At 36.2% G+C, this 16,628-nt stretch overlaps 1 long non-coding RNA gene across 14 annotated transcripts in view; it reads right to left on the bottom strand.

Moving 5' to 3' along the window:
- LOC112678721 (uncharacterized) overlaps window positions 1–16,628 on the bottom strand; it is a 290,591-nt gene that overhangs the window by 195,818 nt on the left and 78,145 nt on the right. The window contains exon 3 of one of the 14 annotated variants that reach the window (XR_003147825.3): window positions 781–881. The exons of the other annotated variants lie outside the window; for them this stretch is intronic. This is a non-coding gene — a long non-coding RNA (uncharacterized LOC112678721). Of the gene's footprint in view, window positions 1–780; window positions 882–16,628 lie in introns of those variants that run through there. 14 annotated transcript variants of the gene reach the window in all.

The following is a 16,628-nucleotide window of genomic DNA, read 5'->3' as shown; positions in this document are numbered from 1 at the left end:
AACTTGGAGGCAGGTCAGCTTGACTTAAGACAACAGAGAACTTTGCTGGCTTTAGAGCTGCTTCTCCCACTGTCCTTAGGCAGGGAATTGAATCCATAGCCCTGCTTATAGATTTCAACCTGTTCAACCAGGAACCTAACCAGAGCACATGGGAGGCTCCACAATGAATTCAACAGCCCTACACACAGTAGCACTTGAACAGAAAGCACAGTTCTTGTCTTCCCCTATCTCTTCAGATTGTTAGCCTCATCTGACCACGGAATTCAGGGCACACTAGTCTCCACAGCAGCGGGAGATGTGAGCAAACCTGGTTCTAATACCAGCAAAACTCCTGCTTTGAGTATTTGAATCAGGCACATCTGCACCCTGCTAAGTTCCTTAGTCAGAGTGAGCCTGGGACTTGTTTCTGCAGATGAGCAAAAAACTGTTGGTTGGGATGACTACCTGGGCACTGCAATTATGAACACAGCCTGCCAAGACCTGTGTGTTGGTGTTGCAAGTCCCTCCCCACTTCTCTATCAGTCAGATTCCCAGTGTTTGAGCCCTGCAGAGTTTCCTGCAATCCCCATGCTGCAAGAGATCAAAGTATTGGCTCCTGTAAAGTTGCCCACAATGCTGAGGGTGGGTGCTTGTGTGTGCTGGTTGTCTCCCTGGGTTCTTTTCCCACTGGAGGAACTAAAAGCTCAGGTGAGACCTCTCCACTTGGTGAGACACTAGCCTGGGGGTGGGGCAATGCAGTCAGTATGTAGCCTAGTCTCTTACCCCTCCAATGCAGTTTGGCTTTGGTCTTTGTGCTTCAAACACAAAGGTGCTTCAGCTTAACTCCCATATGCTTGGATTCTCTGTGGTGTCTTGTTCTTGAATAGTTGTTAGTTGTTCTTCTTGGAAAGGGGGAGCAAAATCAGGATCAGACTATGTCACCATTTTGATCCACAGGCCTACTATTAAGTTTCAAGTAATTGCTCAATTCTTGCATAACATGAGCTATTAACATAGCTTATCATGTAGTGTGCCAGTATTGAATTTCCATCCAAGGGGTTATTTAGTAATGGCATTGAAATAAAAAATGAAATCTGTAAACCCTGAGCAATATCACTGCTTTTACATGCTCTGCAGTCTGTAATAGGCTATTAGATAAAAGATAGTAATGTATTCTGGAAGAACAGACCCATTGACAATGAATAAAGGGCATGATTTTATTCTTGCTTCACAAAGAATGATGTCTGTATCTTTCTTAAAAGAATTATAGTCTTCAAAAGCTGCCAGACTTATATTCTTTTGCAGCTGGCATACAGCTCTTAGTCTATGCAATATTATAAGAAGGAAAGCCAGAAGTATTTTAGAATATATGGAAAGATACCTAGGAACATATATATTTTGAAATGTTAAAAGTACCAAGAATTATAAGGTACTATTATTAATATCTACATATTTTGAAATGTTAAAAGTACCAAGAATTATAAGGTACTATTATTAATATCTACATATCTAATGAAGAACAAGGAAGGTCAGTATTTATTGAATAACATTTGTAAGATTTAGTGCATATAATTTTTAAAATTTATTTCCCACTAGTAAAACAAATATTCACAAATAAAATGTTTAGCCATATGTGTGTATATTTTTCAGTTATTCAAATATTTAATACTGAGACAATTTCTATATAAATATTGATGAATTTTACTGTTTTAAATGCTTAAAAATAAATAGACTAATAATTCTCAAAGGAGTTGACTCTTATTTCTCTATGATCAGCCAAGCACTCAAGGGCATACAGATAGAATTTTCAACATTTCCAAAAGCCAGAACCATCAGAACCCAAGCCATAGTCAAGCATGTTCTGGTTCTGTGGCTGCTTTTACCTACAGAAAATTTTGTAAGAAGGAATTTGAAAATGGCACTTTATTTTTGTTTCAAAATCATAATGTAATTTTAAGTTACGATAGTGATACTCCAGTAACTTGTAAGGATTTAAAAGTGTCATAAGCTCCCTGTTTATACTGATCATTTAAGATTACCATCTTACAAAGAAAAAAAAGTCATTGAACACATTTTAAAAATTTAACAAGAATTTGAAATATTGAGCAAAAGAATAAAAGGGGGGAAGTACTTTCCATGCCCTTTACTAGTACAGAAATGATTCTGAATATGATACTCCCTTTTGATTTGCAAAAACCATTCAGAATGCTAAATACTGAATTTCACGACAGCTTAGTGATATCTTTCAATTTATGCTATTATAGGGCAAACTGTCTTTGATAGTTTGAAGCAGCTCAACAAGTACTGGCAGTCAATGGTTTTAACTGAATCTGAAGAAGAAACATATACGTTAAAAGGAAAAATAACTATTTCGTTCATTTGAAGACAGATCATTGGGTTTATCAGAATGCAGTCCACTGGTTTGAGAACTAAACCTCATTAAAGAATCAGGGAAGGCATCATCGAAGCAACTGTTTTAAAACAAAAGAAAGGTCTCTTTTATTAAGGTGTCACACAGACTACAAAATAAGAAAACTAATTGACTGAGAAGAGAGGATCTGTCTGAATGTTAAAAGGAAAATTAAGCACAGGATCATGGTTTGCCCATCTATCACAGAAAAAAATGTTATTTTAGCAAAGTAATGGAAACAATGACCTTGTTTCCATGCAAAACCTGCAGTGAGTTATTTTATAAATTCAGTCAGCTCCATTAACAGCAACGACTACAAAAAGTTTGAAAATATATTCAGCAAGCTTCTTGAAGCCAACTGATCTATTTTGCACACAAACAGTTGTTTGGTTTGGAAATACTACATGTGAGGCCAGAACAAGGGCAGTTTTAAAGAAAGTTGGAAATGAAGATCTGTTTGTTCTCTTGCATTTTAGCCTGTAGCTGGGATATCCTGAAGTTCCTGAAATACAGGATTTGTTTCAAAGCATTGTTTACATGGAATGTAAATAAACATCAATTTCCTTTTCTTTTTTCTTTTTGGTTTACCCATGTAAAGGATATTATCACAATTAGCAAATTCACTGTGAAGGCTCATTGCAGCTATAAATGATCAACTTAGAAAAAAATATATATATATCACTCATTACATGATATATCCCGAGTGTTCATCATAGAATATTTCATTACTATTATTCAGAGAGGAGGGTTTTTTGTGGCTTTTTTTTTTTGAATTTTATAATGAGACAGTTGTTAAGAAATGACAAGTGGCACAGACTTCATTTTGGGTGCTAATCCCTGGACCAGTACCAACTATTTTCATTATATGGGAGAGGGTGATTTTGCCTCTCTAGGTTTTCATTTCTTCATTTGCAAAAACAAATTTACCAGGATGTTTTGTCTAAGAAACCAAATTTGGGGTAGCCCCGGTGGTCCAGCGGTTTAGCACCACCTGCAGCCCAGGGTGTGATCCTGGAGACACAGGATCGAGTCCCACGTCAGGCTCCCTACATGGAGCCTGCTTCTCCCTCTGCCTGTGTCTCTGCCCCTCTCTCTCCCTCTCTCTCATGAATAAATAAACAAAATCTAAAAAAAAAAAAAAAAAAAAAAAAAAAGAAACCAAATTTAAAATTTTGTATTTGTTTACGAAATTAGAGTTCAATAACCCCTCTGTGTATCTATTATAGGAGTTGAAATGCTGGGGGCTTTGTGTTTGGCTGTTTAAAGAATGGAAGAAGCTGCTGATTTTTTATTTTGTTTTATCCTGTCTCACACAGAAGCACATGGCAAAAGAGGAAGGAGACTTGTATTTCCATGTGCCCTTTGCCCTCATCAGCGTTCCCTCTTCTTCCTACCGGGTTTGAGTGACTGATGTACAGCTCTAGAAAAAAGAGGAGTAAAGATAAAAATAAGAAGTGTTCATAGAATGCTGAGAGAATCAGCTATAAGATGTGCCTCTGGAGGATCCTCTTTTGGTGGCTTCCTACCACCAGCACCGCACTGTTAGCTCCACATTCACAAACATGCTTTACCTTCCATCACAGACCCCAGTTCAACAGGACTGAGCCCGCACAAGGCACAGCCAGACTGGATGGAAGAGCATTCCCTGGCAAACACCTGAAGAAAGATGACCTTGATGGCGAATGAGGAAGAACATAAGTGGTCTGTACTGTGCTTCTACGTGAAGGTTCCAAGTACCTGAGCAGATGCCGAGGAGGAGAGTAGATAGGATAAGGTCCTTCCATCAGGATATGGGGGTACAACAATCAGTATCTTGTTTTCATTTTAATGAGAGACTAGTGAGATACAACACAGATCATAAAATTAATCTCTGTTTGCTATACGGAAAGTTTATGGCTTACCAAAACAGTGCCCTTAAAGGTGTCAGAAGAAAGGAATCCCAGTTTTATTGAGTAGCACAGAATGTAGGGCAATATTCTCCTTCTAAAAGTTTAGTATCTAGTGATTTGTAGAGGAAAGAGGGTCTGGATACAATACAGAGACCTTAGCTATGGGTTTGAGTTTGAGGAACTGTCCCTTCCTCCTGTGGGCCTCCTCTTGCACTGCCCCTAAACCTTAGCTACCTACTCTGCTAAATGAGGGGCCAACCTCAATGAAATGAAGATCCTTTTATCACTATAATTGTATCATTCTTTTGAATGGACAAGACCTAGTAGAACAGAGCCTAATTAAGACAGAAAATAATGACCAACAATACAAAGCCATCTATAATGAAATGGTAAATTGTGTCCTGAAGACTAAGAGTATTTGTAAGGTTCATCAGTTTACTAGGTTGTGATCTCTTTGAGGGCAGGGATTGTGTTGAAGTCATCTTTCAATCACTGGTAACTAATACTGGTTCCTGGCACACAGAATCTACTTAAATAAATCATATTAAAGACACAAGTGGACAAATAAGATTAATGTGTTTCCATAATTATTTATATTTTAGCAAAGTAGGTTTAAAAATCTAGATCCAATAAAAGCAAATTAACCTATAGCAAGTACTTAACATGTTCCAGGAATTGTATTAAGTATTTTTATGTAAGTTTTAGCTTCACAGCTTCCTGAAAAGTTACCTACTATTGTCAGTATCTGTATTAGTCAGGCTTCTCCAGAGAAACAGAACCAACAGAAGATATACACACATGAGCAGATTTATTGTAGAAATTGACTCACATGCTTATAGAAATCCCTACAATCTGTTGTCTGCAAGCTAGGGAACCAGGAAAGCTCTTGGTGTACTGCAGTCTGAATTGGAGGCTTGAGAACCAGGTTGCAGGGCAAGGGGGCACTGGGTAAGTCCTGAAGTCTGAAGGCCAGGGAACCAAGAATTCTATTAAATAGGCACAGGGTGATGGTTAATTTTATGTGTCAACTTGACTGGGCTAAGGGATGCCCTGAGAGCTGCAACATCCATTTTCTCCTTCCCTCAGATAGCTCAGGAAGAGAGAGAATTTGCCCTTCCTTCTTCACCTTTTTGTTCCATTAGGGTCCTTTAAGGGGTTGGATGAGTTGATGCCCACCCACTTTGGTAAGGGTGAGTCTCTTTATTCAGCCTACTATTTCAAATGCTAATCTCTTGTAGAAACATTCTCACAGACATTTTCAGAAATAATGTTTTTTATCAGCTCACTCCTGGTGTATTTTCACTCCTGGTGATAACTTCATTTGGCTTACACATACCTCTTAATACTGAATTGAATTTACCTACTTCAGATACATTTCCCAACCATTCTCTATTTGTAAGCATTTCCCTCAATGTGATTCTTACAGAAAGCCTATCACTACATGGTGCAGTTTACCACATTACAGGAAAACCCTTACTTCACACATAGTCTTATATCCTTTGAACCTGAGCTTGACGAGAAAGTACAATTAAATAAGAAAAATAAGCGCTGCTCAGTTGTTTTCCTGTTTCAGCATTTACATTGCTGTCACAACTAAAAAAGGAGATTTTCAGTGTCACATCAATTAATTCCAATTTCTACTTAATGAATCACTTGCTCATTGAGAAGATGGTATCTCTTTAACTGTAGTTGTGTAAGTTTTTGCTTATAAGGAAAAGAATAGTGAAGACATTTGTTTAACCTAATCAGCCAATGAGGAAAAAAAATCAAGATGTCTGCTATATAATGATGCTTTTATTTTATTTTATTTTTTAAATAATAAATTTATTTTTTATTGGTGTTCAATTTACCAACATACAGAATAACACCCAGTGCTCAGCCTGTCAAGTGCCCCCCTCAGTGCCCATCACCCAGTCACCCCCACACCCCGCCATCCTCCCCTTCCACTACTCCTAGTTCGTTTCCCAGAGTTAGGAGTCTTTATGTTCTGTCTCCCTTTCTGATATTTCCCACACATTTCTTCTCCCTTCCCTTATATTCCCTTTCACTATTATTTATATTCCCCAAATGAATGAGAACATACAATGTTTGTCCTTTTCCGATTGACTTATTTCACTCAGCATAATACCCTCCAGTTCCATCCACGTTGAAGCAAATGGTGGGTATTTGTCATTTCTAATGGCTGAGGAATATTCCATTGTATACATAAACCACAGCTTCTTTATCCATTCATCTTTCGATGGACACCGAGGCTCCTTCCACAGTTTGGCTATTGTGGACATTGCTGCTAGAAACATCGGGGTGCAGGTGTCCCAGCGTTTCATTGCATCTGAATCTTTGGGGTAAATCCCCAAATATAATGATGTTTTTAAAAGAGAGAATTTAGCCCTTAAAATAGGTCATGTACTATAAAGAATAATGTCCAAAAGCCATATCCATTCCTACAGATGCAAAATTCCTTTAGAAATGGTCTTTTAAGGCAAAGAGACCTTTGGTAGATCAGTGAACAGAAAATGATAAATCTTTCTAAAATTATTTCATAAAGGCTTAGCTTACAATATTTATCCTACTTTGTCCTCATTTGTCGTCCTTATTCTGAATTTTTCTCCTTATATCCAACACTGTCACATGACTTCTTTACTGAGCACAGTGGATTCATGTGTAAGGGAGAGAATTGGAAAAAGTTGGTTTTCTAAAGTCCTATGATTAGTTTGTGTGTCTGAAGTAGATTAATTTATCAAGTCTAAGGCATGCCTGTATCTTCAATAAGAAGAGTTGCCTAGAATTCTCCAGTGATCACTTTAGTGTAACTAAAAATTGTGCTAATATGTTAATAATCTATAATTTAATATGTTTAAGCACACCTTTTGGAAATATAAAGCTCAGAAACTAGACTAGTTTTTACTATGATTTCTCTGGACCACCAATTCTCCAGTTTATGTAGTCAAATATTCTAAAGAACTCTTTGTTTGGGTGGTTAACTAAAAGTAAAGCAGCTTAAAATATATTAGCCGATAATAATGTTATATTGATCTCAAATTAATCTGGTCTCTTTCCATTCATACCAAATGAAATGACTGGATTAGCTTAAGTTTAAAAAAAAATGATGATTAAAATATGAAGGGACATCCTGACAAGGGTCTTATATGGTAAACCTTTTACACAGCTAGGGATTCACTTTATACTGCTAGAGAGTATACAAAAGTGTGTAAACTTTCTGAAATGTCTATCCTATGCATAAAATATCTTTAAAATAGTAATATTCCTTAAAGTATTCACAGAGAATTTCTATTTTTAAAAAATGTGGACTGGGGCTCCTGGGTGGCTCAGTCAGCTAAGTGTCAATTCATGGTTTTGGCTCTGCTCTGATGTCAGGCTTATGGGACCCATCCCAGCATCCAGCTCAGTGCTCAGCACGGAGTCTGCTTGGGTTTCTCTCTCACTCTACCTCTGCCCCTCTCTCTACTCTCACATGTACTCTCTCTCTCTAAAATAAATAAATAAAATCTTAAAAAAATAAAATATGTGGACTAAGGTAGTAATCAGGGATTAACTATTTAACCACGTGCACATTTATATCTTCAATGGAGATCATGCCACAAGACCCTTAGTTTCATAAATCTACCTACTTTTGCATCATCAGCTTCACTTAGCTACATGTTTCTCAAATTTGTTTTGTCCAAAACTTGATTTTTGATATTTCCCTTACAAATTCCTCCTTCTTTAACATTTTTACTTTACTATTTAACTCTTCATTTTGTTACTTTCTCAATATAGTAAACCTAAAACTTTTACTTCTCTCATCTTTATCTTCCACATCTGCCCCAAATGCTATTATTTTTTTCTTTGAAACATAGGTTGGCTCTGTTTCTTTCCATCTTCATTTCCACTCCCCTAGCCACCAACATTTCTGACCTGTATGACTAAAAGAGCCTCCCTACTGGTCACTTGACTTCTACTATTGTCTTCCTCAAAACTATTTTCGTTTACTAGCCAGAGTAATCTTTCACAAGTTTGGAGAGTACTTTCCTACTTAAGTCTTTTTGCGTTTAACAGAATAGGCAAAATCCTAAAAAAGAAAGAAAGAACGGAAGAATGAGAGAAAGAAAAAAAATGAAAAAAAAAAAAAAGAAGAAAAGAGGCCCATAAACTTCTTTAAGAACTGATACCTACTAGCCTCCCCAATCTCATCTGACTCCAGTCCCTGCTACCACCTCTTACTGCATTTCAGCCACATTAGTCTTCTTTTGGTTACTGGAAAGTTCTTTGCTGCCCCAGGGCCTTTGTACTGCTGTTTCCTCTCCCTGGAATTCCTTCCCCTCTGTCTTTTCCTATTAATTATTTCTTTTCCTTTTAAAATATGTTCATGTATATATATACACACACATATATATATTTGTTGTAATTATTAACATTTAAACTTTACATAAAAATCTAAATCCTTTAAAAGTGGTATCTTGTATTAGATTCACTAATTTTTTCAGCTTTATTAAAGTATAATTGAGATACAATTCACCACACATACTTAAAGTGAACACCATGATGAGTTTTGACATATATATTCACTCGTGCAACCATCATCAGCTCAACTGTACCTTTATGGCCACTTTATGGGGCCACCTTTATGGCCCCATATCCTCTTCCCTCCATCCTCTGGTAACTACTCTTCTGTTTTCTACATCTGTGTTTGACTATTTTAAATGACTCACACAAGAAAAATCGTGCAGTATTTGTCGTACTGTGACTGACTTATTTCACTTAGTTTATGCCTTCCAGGTCCTTAATGCCCTACAGGTCCATCCATGTTGTCATAAATGGTAGAACTTCCTTCTTTTTTAAGGGTGAATAATATTCTATTGTACATACATACTACATTTATTTCATTCCTTTATCTGATGATGAACATCTGTGTTGTTTCCATATCCTAGCCACTGTAATGCCATAATAATAATAATAGTAATAATAATAATAATGCCACACTAAACATGGAAATGCAGCTATCCAAGATCTTGATTTCACTTATTAGATAAATACTCATAACTGGGATTGCTGGATTATATAGTGGTATTATTTTTAATTTTTTAAGGACTCTCCATATTGTTTTCCAGAACAGCCACACAAATTTACATTCCCATCAACAGTGGAAATGTTTTCTAATTTCTCCACACCCTTCTACCTCTCCAACACTTGCTATCTCTTTTTTATGATAGCCATTCTATTTTCCAGATAATTAGCAAATTGAGCATGAACCTGTTGACCATTTGCATGTCTTCTTCAAAGAAATGTCCATTTATATGCTTTGCTTTTTTTGTTGTTGTTAAAGAAACTTGAATTCTGGATTTTTGCCATTTAAAAAAACTTGAACACTTAATTTTTTTAGAGTCATTTTAGGCTTACAACAGATTTGAGAGGAAGACATAAAGATTTGCTACAGATCCTTGCCCCCAGACATACATAGCTTCCCTCATTATCAGTATCACTTTCCATATCCAAAGTCCATAGTTTACCTCAGGATTCTCTTGGTGTTATACATTCTGAGTCTGGACAAATATATAATGACATCTATCCATCATTATAATATCATATAGGGTATTTTTACTGCCCTAAATATTCTCTGTGCTATGCCTATGCATCCTCTACTTCCATCCCCGGCAGCCATTGAACTTTTTATTGTCTCTATAGTTTTGCCTTTTGCAGAACATCATATAGTTGGAATCATACAGTACACAGCCTGTATGTGTTTAGATTGGTTTCGTTCATTTAGTAATATGCATTTAAGGTTCTTCCATTTCTTATCATGGCTGAGAGCTCATTTCTTCTTAATCTCTAGATAGTATTCTACTGTCTGGATATACCACAGTTTATTTACCCAGTCACCTACTAAAGACATCTTGGTTATTTCCAATTTTGGCAATTATGAATAAAGCTACTATAAACACACATGTGTTGACTTTTCTGTAGACAGTTTTTCAACTCTTTTGGAAACATACCAGGAACACAACTGGTGGATCATGTGGTAAGAGTACATTTAATTTTATGAGGAACAGTCAAACTCTCTTCCAAAGTGGCTGTACCATCTTGCATTCCCACCAGCAATGAATCCTTGTCTGCATTTAGGGTAGCCAGTATTCTGGATTTTGGCCATTGTAATAGATGTGTAGTGAAATCTCATTATTAATTAATTATTTTGCTCTTTTTTTCTGGTTGTCTTGTTTGTTTGTTTTGAGTTGTAGGAGTTCCTTACATATTTTGGAAATATGAGAGACACAGAGAGAGAGGCAGAAACACAGGCAGAGGGAGAAGCAGACTCCCTGCGGGGAGCCCGATGCGGGACTCGATCCCAGGACTTCGGAATCATGCCCTGAGCTGAAGGCAGATGCTCAATCACTAAACCACCCAGACATCCCACATATTTTGGAAATTAACCCCTTATCATATACATGGTTTGCAAATGTTTTCACCATATCAACAGAAAAAAGGACAAAAATCACATAATTATCTTGGCAGGTACAGAAAAAGCATGTGAAGAGCTTCAATAAAAGAGCTTTCATTAAAACAAGTGTAGAAAGAACTTATCTCAACACAATAAGGCCATATACAAAAAGTCCACAGCTAACATCATATTGGTGAAAAGCTGAAAGCTTTTCCTCTGAGATCTAGAAGGAAAAATCTCTACCCTCACCAGTTCTATTCTACTATTCAACATAGTATTAGAAGTTCTGGCCAGAGTAGTTAGGCAAGAATAAGAAATAAAAGGCAACAAATAAGAAAGGAAAAAATAAAATTATCTCTATTTGTAGAGGACATAATCTTATATGTAGAAAATTCCAGACTCCATTAAAAAACTGTTAGAACTAATAAACAAATTCAGTAAAGTTCCAGGATACAAAATCAATATATGAAAGTTAGCTGCATTTCTATACACCAACAATGAACTATCCAAAAAGGAAAGTAAGAAAACAATCTCATTTACAATAGCACCAAAAAGATTAGGATACTTAAAACTAACTAGAGCGGCAAAAGACTGGAATACTGAGAACTATAACACTGATATAAGAAATTAAAGTAGACACAACCAAATGGAAAGTCATTCTGTGTTCATGGATTAGAAGAATTAATATTGCTAAAATATGCAAAGCAATCTACAAATTCAATATAATCTCTATCAAAATCCTGAAGACATTATTATTTATAACTCTTTATATGGCTATATGCATTCATTTTCCTTGGGGAAATAGAGTAGAATGGCTGGGTCTTGTGGTATGTATATGTTTAATATTTAAGAAACTGACAAATTCTTCCACAGTGGTACAGTTTACATTTTCACTGCAGTGTATAAGAGTTCTAGTTCCTCTACATCCTTGCTAAAACTTGGTAAAGTCTGTCTTTTTAATTTTAAATTTTGAGTGGGCTGACATGTTATTGTGGTTTAAATATGCACTTTCTTAAGACAATGATACCGACCATCTTTTTATGTGCTATTTTTTTGCAATTTATATATCTTTTTTTGAAATAGCTCATTTTTTGTTCATTTATTTTTAATTTGGTTGTCTTTTTATTTTTTTATAAAAATTCTTTATATATTACAGACATGCTGGATACAAGTCCTTTGTCAGATATATGTTTGAAAACCTTTTCTCTCCATCTGTACTTTGTTATTTCATCTTTTAAAAACAGTGTCTTTCAAAAGCAAGAGTTTTTCATTTTGATGAAGTTCAATTTATAGATTTTTTAATATAAACAAATTTTTGTATCCTATTTAAGAAATATTTGCCAAACCCAAAGTCACTAACATTTTTTAAATTTTTTTTTTGTGTGTGTGCATGGTGTGAGGTCAGGACTAATGTGCATTATTTTTCAATATTTCAATATCTCTAGCACAATTGGTTGAAAATATCTTCCCCATTCAGTGGCCTGGCATCTATGTCAAAATTTCATTGATGATATACATTTGGTTTTATTTTTGAACTTTTTATTCTGTTCTATTTATTTATATTTACCAATGCTACACGGTTTAATTTTTCTGTAAAGAAACCTGGCAGGGACACCTGGGTGGCTCAGTGGTTGGATGCCTGCCTTTGGCTCAGGTCATGATCCTGGGATCCAGGATCGAGTCCCACATCGGGCTCCCTGCAGGGAGCCTGCTTCTCCCTCTGCCTGTGTCTCTGCCTCTCTCTGTGTCTCTCATGAATAAATAAATAAATCCTTAAAAAAAAAAAAGAAACCTGCAGACATCATTTTCATACAGTGATCAAATTTAATATCCCGACCAATCAGGTAAACCAACATCTTATACCTTCTGATAGATTACATTGAAAAGGACAGGACATCACTTAGTAATAATCTTGCCAAATGCAGAAGCCAAATATAATCCTGAGGAAATATAGTAAGATCCAAATGGGATGTTGTAAACTACAAGATAACTAGCTTAATAATATGAGAGCCATGAAAGACGAAGACTAAAGAGCTGTGGAAGTTTAAAAAGTTAAAGATTAGAAAGAACTGCATAGAATATGTGAACCTCAATAAAATCCTGGAGGCATATTTCTTCTTTTGCTGTGAATGACAATTTTGGAACAATGGGCAAAATCTGAATATGAGCTGTATATTAGATAATATTCCTATATCAATTAGTGTCTTAATTTTTATAATTGTACTATGTTTATGCAGTTCAATGATCTTGTTAGAAAACACACATGCACACACACAGGAAAGCAAAAATAAGAAAAATATGGCTAACTATTAAAAACTGGCAAATCTGGGCACAGCCAGAATGCTTTGTAGTATTTCTTACGATTTTTGTATAGGTCTGAAATTATTTCAATATATGAAGTCATAGAAAAATGGCATGATGCCAAAGGATAATGAATTGCAAATAAAAGGTTATTTATATACTATTTTTAGTGAAAAAAGCAAGGTTTAAAACTATATATAGTCTATCAGTATCTATTTACTTAAAATGTTTGCTTACGATTTCGCTCCAAAGGATGGGATTGTGTATGATTATAACTTTTCTTCTTTATATACTTCCATATTATCCAAATGCCACAATAGATATGCATTATTTTTATCATCAGAAAAAATGTTAAACATATTTTATAAGTAATTACATAGTTTAAGGCCAAATATCCATCTCTTGAAACTTAACATGTATTGTATTCTTTTTTCCTTTTCCTCTGATAATTAACATGTACTTGAGCTCCACTGAAGACTGTTTTAACTCTTAAAATAACTTGCTTCTGTGACTATAGTCATAGACAGTGCAGCTTTCAATTCCTTGTAAACGTAATTATCTGAGAGCAAAAATGTAGCCATAATTAAGTGTAGGGGATTGTGAGTGAAGTGGACTTGGGTTCAAATCTATTTACTAGCTGTGTGATCTAAGACAAATAATCTCATTTTTCTTTTTTTTTCATTTATCAAATAAGGAAAATACAATACATATTTTATAAGGTTTCCCAAGGGCTGAATTACATCCCTTCATAATTCATATGTTGAAATCTAATCCTCAGTATCTCAGAATGTGACCATATTTGGAGATAGGGTTCTACAGAGATAATTATGTTAAAGCGAGATCATTAGGATAGGCCCAAATCCAATACGACTGCTATTGCTTCTAAGAAAAGGAAACCTGAACACAGACAGGTACAGAGAGACAGAGCGAGTAGATGGCCATCTACAAGCCACAGAGGGATGCCCGGAACACATCTTTCCCTCAGGGCTCTGAGAAGGAACCAATCTTATGGGTGCCTTAATCTCAGACTTCTAGCCTCCAGAATTGTAAGAAAATAAGTTTCTGTTGTGTAAGCCACCCAGTCTGTTGTACTTTGTTATGGCAGCCCCAGCAAACTAATACAAGGCAACAGAAAGCATTAAGCCAGATGAAATAAGGAAGATCTTAGGAAGTAACTGGTACAAGATAAACTTAACAAATGGTATTTGTAATCATTGTTTTTAAAATACAGAAGTCCTCATGATTAACTACAGATTCTTGTCTGAATGGTTAATCTTAAAATATAATTGCATTTTTCATCAATTCTTAAATCAGAGACTGTCACCTGAAAAATCTCTCAAAAAAAATTGTAATTATATATTAAGAGTGACCTTGAAGTCAACCTAGTGTAGGTCTTCTCCCTTTATTTTACTGAGAACATAAAGATTATATGATTTTTGTCCAGGTAAAAAAGCAACTCAGAGGCAAAATCATTTTTATTGCATAGATACCACCCCCAGACTTCCACTTAAGAATTATTTTAAAAGATAATGTGTTACTTATAGATATGTTTATCTTAAAAATTGCTATTTGGCAAAATAAAAGTATTTTTTTGCTACTCTTCATAATTAATTTGTATTTCCTTATTTCTGCATAAAAGGATATACCTTAATTGTTCAAATTACTTGTATTATATAGGAAATACTTCTGTCTTTTGAGTAAGAAGATTATAATGAGGCTTCTTTGGATTCCAGGAAGTGTTAGGATCTGTTCTTCAAAGCTGAAATAGTTACATTTTTGATAAGGAAACTGTCTGAATCCAATTTAAAAAGCTGGATCAAACCGGTTTGGCCACATTGGAGTAGCATTGAAGGAAAGACTCATGAGCCCAGGCCAAATCTGAGACAGCCTGAAGCCATGGAGGAGGTTGGAGTTGGGGTGGAATACCAAATTTAACTGAGAGGCAACCAAGGTCATATCTTGGAACAATGCTGTGCTGTATGTCGCTCAGAAACATGTGCTAAAAAGAACATTACAGATTGGAAGGAAGCATACATATCAAGATAAATAAATAAGGATCTAGTCAAACTATTCATTGATCTATTCTATTGTTTCATTCCTCTGCTAGCCACTTACAGCAACCCTGATGTTTCATATAGTGAAACTAAGGACAAAGCAAAGAAAAAAAAAAAAGACACAGAAGAAAAGAGTAGTTATTCAGCTGGTTAGGCTGTTGTAGGTTCTCCTTCTTGAAGCTTGAGACCACCTGACCTTTATTTGCAAGATCAAGTCTACCTCAAAATCAAGGACCAGTTCTGAACACAAACAGGAGAAATCTAAGAAACTTGATACCATCACTTGGTGTTTTACTAATGTGGTTGGTCCGATCCAGGTCTGGAGCTACAGACCTGATCACTGGGACTCCTAATTTATTCTTCTGGTTAACCTTTGACTTACGCCATGTCTTAACTTGTACTTTGGACTTCCTAGTCCAGGCTTCTGTCTTGATTACTAGTATAGCGAGCATTCCCAGGTTCAGAATCTCACTTAGTTTACCATCCTCCAGGAATGTTAGGCTTAGCCCTAAAAGCCAGCCCTGTAACTAAGCTATGGCTTTCCTGCTACCCAAGGCCTCCCGGGTTTCTGGGCTGCACACTTTGTCTATCAGAAGGCACCTGTTATTTCAGCTGGTGTTCCCTCTGACATCAGATGTTGTCTTGAATAACCTCTTACTCCATGTTATATGTTTTATATTGGGAGCTCTGCTGAGAGGCTTTCCTCCTACTGCCTTCACTTGGCTCACTGTTCTAACACTTGCTCTTTTCCAGGGCCAATCTCTGGTTGCATCATTTTTTTTTTTTTTTTTTCTGTCTCCAGTTCGGTATAGCCCTGCTTTGTCAGTGATCTGGATTCAGATGTTTGTCAGACTATTCGAATCAGTGGTGTCTTTAGCCTCCATAAAAGCAATGGACTTGGAAGGAAAGTGAAAATACACTAATATACAGTGCTAGAAGAGTAGTGTCTCCTTACCCTGCCTCTCTGACTACAGAAAATGCACAGAAATGATACGTTGTTCATTTACCAACAAGACGGAAGAAATATTCTTGGAGGTTGTATAGGATAGGCTATAGATTAGATTATTCCATGGTAATAAACACCTCTGAATCTCACTGGTTTATAAACAAACAGGGGATCCCTGGGTGGCTCAGTGGTTTAGCGCCTGCCTTTGGCCCAGGACATGATCCTGGAGGCCCGGGGTCAAGTCCCACATTAGGCTCCCCACGAGGAGCCTGCTTCTCCCTCTGCCTGTGTCTCTGCCTCTCTCTCTCTCTCTCTCTCTCTCTGTGTGTGTGTGTGTGTGTGTGTCTCATGAATAAATAAATAAAATCCTTAACAAACAAGCAAACAAAAACAAATAAGGGTGCCTGGGTGGCTCAGTCAGTAAAGCATCTGCCCTTGGCTCAGGTCATGATTTTAGGATCCTGTGCAATGAGGAGTTTGCTTCACCCTCTGCCTCTCCCTCTGCTCATGCTCATGCTCATGCTCATTCTCTCTCTCTCTCTCTCTCTCTCTCTTCCTCTCTCTCTCAAATAAATAAGTGAAATCTTTAAAAACAAATAAATAAAAACCTATTTCT

Source organism: Canis lupus, chromosome 33, assembly GCF_003254725.2.
Source record: "Canis lupus dingo isolate Sandy chromosome 33, ASM325472v2, whole genome shotgun sequence".
Classification (NCBI taxonomy): Eukaryota; Metazoa; Chordata; class Mammalia; order Carnivora; family Canidae; genus Canis; species Canis lupus.
The sequence above is the reverse complement of the archived record's forward strand: the minus strand, read 5'-3'. Positions and strand labels throughout refer to the sequence as shown.